Source organism: Rattus norvegicus, chromosome 15, assembly GCF_036323735.1.
Source record: "Rattus norvegicus strain BN/NHsdMcwi chromosome 15, GRCr8, whole genome shotgun sequence".
NCBI lineage: Eukaryota > Metazoa > Chordata > Mammalia > Rodentia > Muridae > Rattus > Rattus norvegicus.
The window spans coordinates 20,102,678-20,110,254 of NC_086033.1; positions in this window are offsets into that span (position 1 = coordinate 20,102,678).

Below are 7,577 nucleotides of genomic sequence, written 5' to 3' on the forward strand. Positions count from 1 at the left end.
TTGTCATGAGTGTCTCTGACTGGATCCAGCCTCATTGGAGGAATATAGAGCTCTGTGAGCTGGGTGACAGCTGATCTCCTGGGAGTCAGGTAATACTGTCTCTGTTTAGGGTGGGCCTCCTGGGTCTCTGGTTTGAGCAGGCCTCCAGGGTCCCTGGAAGTACAAACCCACAGGCCTCATAGAATTTTGAGAGAGTCTGTACTGTTATTTTCTAGCTTCCCTTCCCATTTCCTACATCTTCAATAGAGCACAGAGTTGACAACTATGAATTATATTTCCTAGGTGCCTCTCAAACCAAGAGTTTGCATGTGACTAAGTTTTGTTCAGAAACATATGAACGGAGTCTATAGGCAAAATGTCTGCCGTTTTCTTCATGATGTTTACCCTCCGTAGTACTGAGGATCAAATTCCCATATTCTTAAAGTTAGTTGATTTATTCAATATCAAGAATGTATGTGTAAAGTATCAATATCCGGTGTTCATAATTGTCTTATTTTGGCTCCCAAAAAGCTGCACTTCCAGACCTGAGCGTCCCTGAGGGCTCCGAGTTGCCATTGCCAATGTTTGGACAGAAAGACAGAAGGACAGGGCAAGGGATTGGGAGGGAGTGGAGGATGAAGGGAATCACCATGATCCAGACTTAGAAGGGTCAGAGTAAGAGCTACAGGAGAGAAAGCAGCCTACAATGTAGGTGGAAGGGAATAGGACCCTATTGGGGAGTGGGGTGTTTCCCAGAAGGTAACAGGCAGCAAGATAAAACATAGATATAAAAGGTGTTAAACCTGGGATGCTGGGTGGAAGGGAGATGTATGGTAGCTGTCAGGAGGATTAGAAATGTCCAGACATTGATTGTGTGTGTGCCTGTGTGTGTGTGTTTCATTCTCAAAATCAGAGAACTCTTGGGCAGGTGCCATGACTGCACTAAGGAGCCAAAGCTGTTTAATTAATTCACTGCCACAGTCTGGTACATTGAGGTCCCATGTTAGGGAGGTATTAACCTGGACACGGGGTACACAGCCCAGTCAGCCAATGCACAGTTTATTCAGTTTCAACTTCTTTTAAAGACAAAGCAGGATAAAAGTTGCCCACTGTTTCTAGTTCTCTCCAGAAGCTGTTTCCCTAGCCATAGCATATCTTGAATCTTAGTGACCCCAACCTCCTTGCAGACTGAGAAACATGTCAGCCGTCCAACTCTTAGACGTGTTAGAGGTGCTGCTGTCTAATTAAGCTATAAAGAAAGTTACTTTCTCGTGAGAAAATGACCATGAAGTCCACATCCTCAGGTTTGCAGCTTCCTTGGCAGACAGAGCACCAGGATCCTCTGCTTGAGGAAGTTGCCTCCTCTGTATCTCAGTGTGGTGAGAGTGAGCGAACCATCCTAGGGTGTCCTGCTGCTGGCAAGCTAGGAGCAGTCGCCTCATGACACTTCTCTACAGTACAGTAAAATAGTGTCAACCCCAAACCCTAGAGAATGGCTCAGCAGACAGAGGGACCTGTGGCCCCGAATAGCCAGAGAAATGCTGCCCTCTGTGGATTGGCTGCCTAATTTTGGGCTATCACAGGCAAGGGAAAAGTCTCAATATTTGCAGCCAATCCAGTCTTTTCCAATAGCTTTGCCTGTGCCGTAATTAACTTAAGAACACTTAACAATTTTAGTATTTGTAATTTATTCCACATTTCAGGTACATAATTCAGGCTGTGCCTAAAACAGGAAAAGTGAAAGGAGGTAAATTCTTAGTAATCTCAGATGTAAGAATCAGGGACTTAGAGAATTATACAACCCTTGTTGTGTAGCTAAACCTTCAAGAAGTTCCTCTTCAACCTTGAGTGTGACCAAGCAAGACTAAGCCAAAAAGCCACATTCTGGTTCATTTTATACTAGACTCAAGGACAGTCATATGCAATACACACATCATTCACAGACATTTTATGTCCTATCCTGCTCAAATGGAAAGCCATGGAGCCAAAAAACTCAGATGATAAACTTCAGTCCAAACAAAAGAAACCAATTAAAATAACAACAAAAATAAACCTGGTTTGGTGGCACAAACCTTTGCTGGGGAGACAGAGACTCCATGTCCTCCCTAGCCAGCCAGCCCAGCTGACCTGTCCTATTCCAAGTCAATGAAAACTCCCGTTTTATAAAAATGGTGGACAGCACCTGAAGAGTAACAACCAAGGTTGTCCTCTGGCCTGCACACACGCAAGCTCACACATGCAGAGCCACAGGACCACACGAGCCTGTAAAAGGTTTTTCATGAGCCAGGAAGATAGCTCAATGGGGAAAGGCTCTTGTGTGGCCTAGCCTGACGTAATCAGTTCAATACCTGGGACCTACACAGAAACCTGACTCCTATCAGATGGCCCTGACCTTCATGCTTTGAGGTTTGGTCTGTTGCTCTGTAATGGAATGATAACTGCAGGCCTCCACGGCCTGATTGTCCCAGAGACAAGAGAGTCTACATGTTTACCCAAGTGATACTATGTAAACTTGTGTCACCAAATCTTTTCTGGTAGGTGAATAAAGATGCCAACAGTCAACAGCTGGGCACAGGCAGGGTTTAGCCTCCCAGGACTTCCCGCATCAGAAAAGAACCACAAGTGGGAAAGAAGGTGAAGGGAGGAGGAAGCCACCATGGGTCAGGTGGGTTGGCTAATTGGAGTTAAGAGAAGCCCAGACGAAACACAGCAAATTATACAGTGGGATTATTAGCTGGGAAACAGACATAACAGCCAGAGGATCCATATCTGCCCAGGTCTTTTGCTGATTAAGGCTTAATGTAAGCATAAAGCTTTTGGGTGTCTTTTACCTGGGAACTAAGTGGTCAGAGGCAGGGGAGAAACCCCAGGTTGGGATTAAATAATTTCTACAACATGTATACACACAATTACTGCCCCCCCCCACAAATAATAAATGTAACTTTTGAAATGGGGATAAGGAATTTGTCATCAACCATGAGGATCCAAGTTCTATCACTAAAACCCATGTGGTAGGAGGAGGACCCCCTCACTCATTGTCCTCTGACCTCCATATATGCACAATAACACATATAGACATATGCGCACAGAATACGACAATGGATTAATTAATGGATTACTTAATTAAAGGTTTTTCAAATCATCTGTTCTTGGCCACTGCTCACTTCTGTCTTTTGTTTACCATAACAGGATTTTTTGAGAACTTGATGCAGACATATGCACTTGGACCAGAATTATTGTTAATGTTGTCATTCATTCTACCCTCCACTGAGCCAAGCTTCCTGGGTAAGCCATCCCCAAACAGGACTTGCCAGCACCATTTCCACATCTAGATACCAGGATAAAGAGTCCCACTTTTAAATCCCCTGCCTGTGAGTTCAGAGCATTCCAGGGGTATCTGAAAAGATCTTCCCAGTACAGGCCCAACACCTCTGAGACTTTCTCATGCTCTCCCCACCCCAGCTTTAGTCCCCTGATGGTGGCCTGGGCCCTTGAAAATGAAAGAAGTAAAAAGTTCTTGAGAAGCTGTGGCTCTTTGTTTAGCTTCTGGTACTTGCTGTCTTTGATGGAAAGCTAGATTATAGGAAAAGGATTTTGCACATGAATTTGGGATCATAGAATTCACATCCAACAAACTGGGAGACTGGGCTCAGAGCTGGAGAGGGGAGACTCAGGTGGAACTGAGAACTGTGCAAAGCTGCATCCCATTTCCCTTTGCCACTGCAAGAGCGGAAGAGACCCATTTCACAGTTGTGCTGTGTTGTGCTGTACTAGGCTTGGTAATGAGAAAGCACAGGGCCTCCCTTTGTAGCTTCAGACTCCAGCCTCTGCTGTCTCAGTTCCCCAAGCATCAGGAGGGCAGGTGTGGGCTGCCACAGCGCTAGCAGGAACAGGAAGATTTCTGTGTTCTGTTCTCTTCTTCATGGGCTGAGGCTGAGCCTGGAGTCTCCATGTCAGTAAGCATCCTTCAAGGCTGTTCCTCTGCAGCTCTGAAACCTTTTGTTGTTTTTGTTTTTGTTTTTTATGTAAACCAAGCTTATTTTTCCTTTTATGTAGTGTTTATGTAGCACTATAGCTAGGTAAACAATGTGAATTAGTATAACTCATCTCAAAAGCCAGAGTTTTGTTTTCGTTGTTTTAATTTTTTAATGAGTCGTTAAAAAGATGCATCCTATTCTAACAGGATAAATATTTTTAACCATTTCACTTTGAGTTAATGATGGCTCACAAATGAGCAACTCTCCTCATTGAGGAAAACAAAAAGCTGTTGTGGACAAGGGACAGCTCACACACACAAACAAAAAGAGCTGTGTAAAAATCACTAACTGTTCCCATATTAAACCTTGACCCCTGGGGAGATGCCCTGGGAGGTTCACTGTCAGAATATTCAAGTCCTGGGGGTCCCTCTAGAGGAACGACTTAAAAACCTTCAAAACTTCATTTGAAAATAACAAGAAAAATCTGACTTTACCTAAGCTATAAAATTTTAAGGCTCAGAGGTAGCATTTGAACTTTTTTAGTTGGAAACCTCTCTGGAAGGTGTCTTGCTCTAAAGCACCCATGAAATGGGCACAGCCACTGTCTTTGCTGCTCTTCCAGTCCTTTCTGCACAGCAACACAGGGACTATCCTCTCCAGTTTCTGAACTGCAGTCAGCTGTGAGCATTGCTCCAGTGTGGGACAGCTAGCTCTCCTCCAGTCCTTAGGGAGAGCATTCTTAACATTTGAATGCCTGTAGCATAGCTCACCTTTTGCCCTTCTTTGTTCCTTTTGTGGAGTGGAGGTGTCAGATTCTTCAGAAGTGTTGGGCAGCAAACCATCAAAGGAATTCATGAGGCTGTGGAACCTCTCAGGTTGTAAGACAATCAGAGTTCTTGACCTTTACATCCTTTCCAGCTCCAGGGGACTCCCAGACCACCAGAGCTTTAAGGTCTGGAGGCAAGATGGAGGTGTGTTAGTGGGAGTGGATTTTGAGGCGTCAAAGGCGCCCACCATTCCCAGGTAGCATTTGTTTCTTCTACTTCTTCATCAACACTGGAACTCTCAGCTGTTCATCCCACATCTTCTTGCTCTAAAACTATGAAATTGAAAGTCCCCAATTAAATATGTTGTTCTATATGTCACCTGGGTCACCTGTTTAGTCCTTCTCAGTTTTAGCATTCTGTTAATAGGAATAACAACAGAAACCAAGCTTTTTGAATTTTGTAGATTCTTTGTCAGGGCATGGTAAGACATGCTACCTTCTATGTGATGATTTTCTAGACTAAAGTGATTTCTAAATCTTGCTTTTCTCAAGACTGGATTGGTCACCTTGTCAATAACAGATGGCGCCTACTGATTCTTTTTACTAAGTCAGGTAATTTTGAAGGGCAAGAAAAGGACGCCCCAAACACCCAACTGCAATTAGCTGTGAACTTAGCTTTGCTGCACCTGGAGGCCATTCTGGGAAGAGAAAGCATCCATTCCAGGCCGTCCAATGAGAGGAGGTGATTGGTTTCATCCAGAGAATAGGTTGAGTAGAGTTAAAATTTGCATTTCTGAGAATTCCCAGGTAATGAAGCTACAGGTGCTTGTCCAGGTCACAGTTTCAGAAGTGTTGGTCTAGCATGCCTGACTGGTAAGTTAGGAGGTTGTTCAGGTTTTGATATTTATGGAATTTCTACTTTCCTGAACTTCTAGGAGTACATGGCAAGAAGGCTTGAGTCTAAATGAAGAACTCGTCTTCATAGTTTGCATGGTGGTCAACTTGACAGCACCTGGAATCTCCCTGGAGACACAGCTCTAGGCACCCAAGTGGAAGATCATTTGATTATTAGCTCTATTATATAAGGCATTACTAGATGTAGGTTAGCCTCGGGACATGCTGTGCTGAACTCTTCTGATTAGACTAATTGAAGTGGGAAGACCCACCCCCTGTGGTTGACTGGGACAGTGGACTGGATAAGAGGGATGAAGTGATCTGAAGACCAGCGTCTTCCTCTGCTCTCTGCCTGCAGTCAGTACAACAGCTCTCAGGCTCCTGCTGTCCTGACTTTCCACTGTGGTGCATCTTGCAACTATAAAACAAAGTAAACTTCTCTCCCTTAACTGTTGCTTTTGTACACATATTTAATCACAGCAACAGAGAAGTGACAAAGCCAATCAACTGTCACTTAAGCTCCTGAACATCCACAGGAATCTCAGCCAGGAGTCATAACCTATTGTCCAGGAAAACTGGAAATTTAGGGGAAGAGACACTCTTTCACCATGCTTCTCCATTCATAGGCATTTTATGGGAACACAGACACTCAGAGACAAAAAGTGGTCAAATGCAATGGAACTTAAAGTACACAGCCCCCAATGACATGGTGGATCCCATGAGTCACGTGGTAGATGCCATGAGTCACATGGTAGATCCCATGAGTCACATGGTGGTTCCCATGAGTCAGATGGTAGATCCCATTAGCTCTGCTTCCTAAGCCACTGTGTACTTATCTCCTTTTCCCCTGCTACCTGAATCCAGCTCTATCTTGCCTGAATCTTTCTGCCATGTGTCATGGTATTACCACTTTGATTTCCCATGATTCTGTGCTCTTCCCTTTGTATTCTGATGGCCATGGTGCTTGTTCAAAAACCACCATGCTGTGATGGATTTACTCCTGGCGCTATCCTATAGCCACATAGTTGAATTCAATCATTACCCTTAGTGGTTTGAATTCTGCTGTGCCTAACACTAGTTTTTGTTCACATTTAGAGGACAGAGCCTTTGACTCCTTTTTATCTTTGAGGGGAGTCTTTCAACTAAGCTTCTCTGCCCCTGCACATAGAGTCTCTATGTCCCCTTGCAAGTACATAAATCATAAAATAACCCTCCCTCCGATTCGGTTGGTTTCAAGGCATGAAAAACCAGGGCCAGGCTGTTTACAGATTCATTACTTCCTGACCTTGTCCAGTACAAAGACTGCAGCACTGTATCAGGTGTAACACATGCTCTCATGCACCCTGTTGCCCCTGCCCTCCCTGGTCAGAGTCCACATCCCAGTGTGAGCCCCCAACTCCATCTATCAAACCGCCCTCATTTAAAAGCCCCCAGTTATAAAAAGGCAGGGCCTGCCAGTACTCTAGCTCCTATTGCTGACCCACACATTACTCCCCAGTGTGAAAACTGCCACTCTTGCAGCACCTTCTCTGTGAGGTTTGGGTCATGAATCCACACTTGGGACAAGATGAAGCTCCTAAGCCTGCTGTCCTCATTCATGTCTGCCTGCCTCTGCACATTCTGATGCCTCAGACCCAAAGCTCACCCTGGTTGCCTTTTCTTCCTATTTTCTCAGTTTACTTCTAGACACTTTTTCAAATGAACTTTCTTGTAAAAGGAATACTTATTCTCTCAAATCTTGGAAAACATAAAGAATTATGGACAAGAGCAACTGTGATTCATGCTTTTGATTTATTTTTGCAAGACATTATCTTTGTAGACATATTTATTATTCCCATCTGTAAGTAGTTTGTATATAAATGTGTGTTTGAATTTGTTTGTTTAGTCCTTATCCTGGTACTATCTTTCATTTCTTTCTTTTCTTCTACTTAATGTAAGGCTACCATTATTTAAAATGTAAT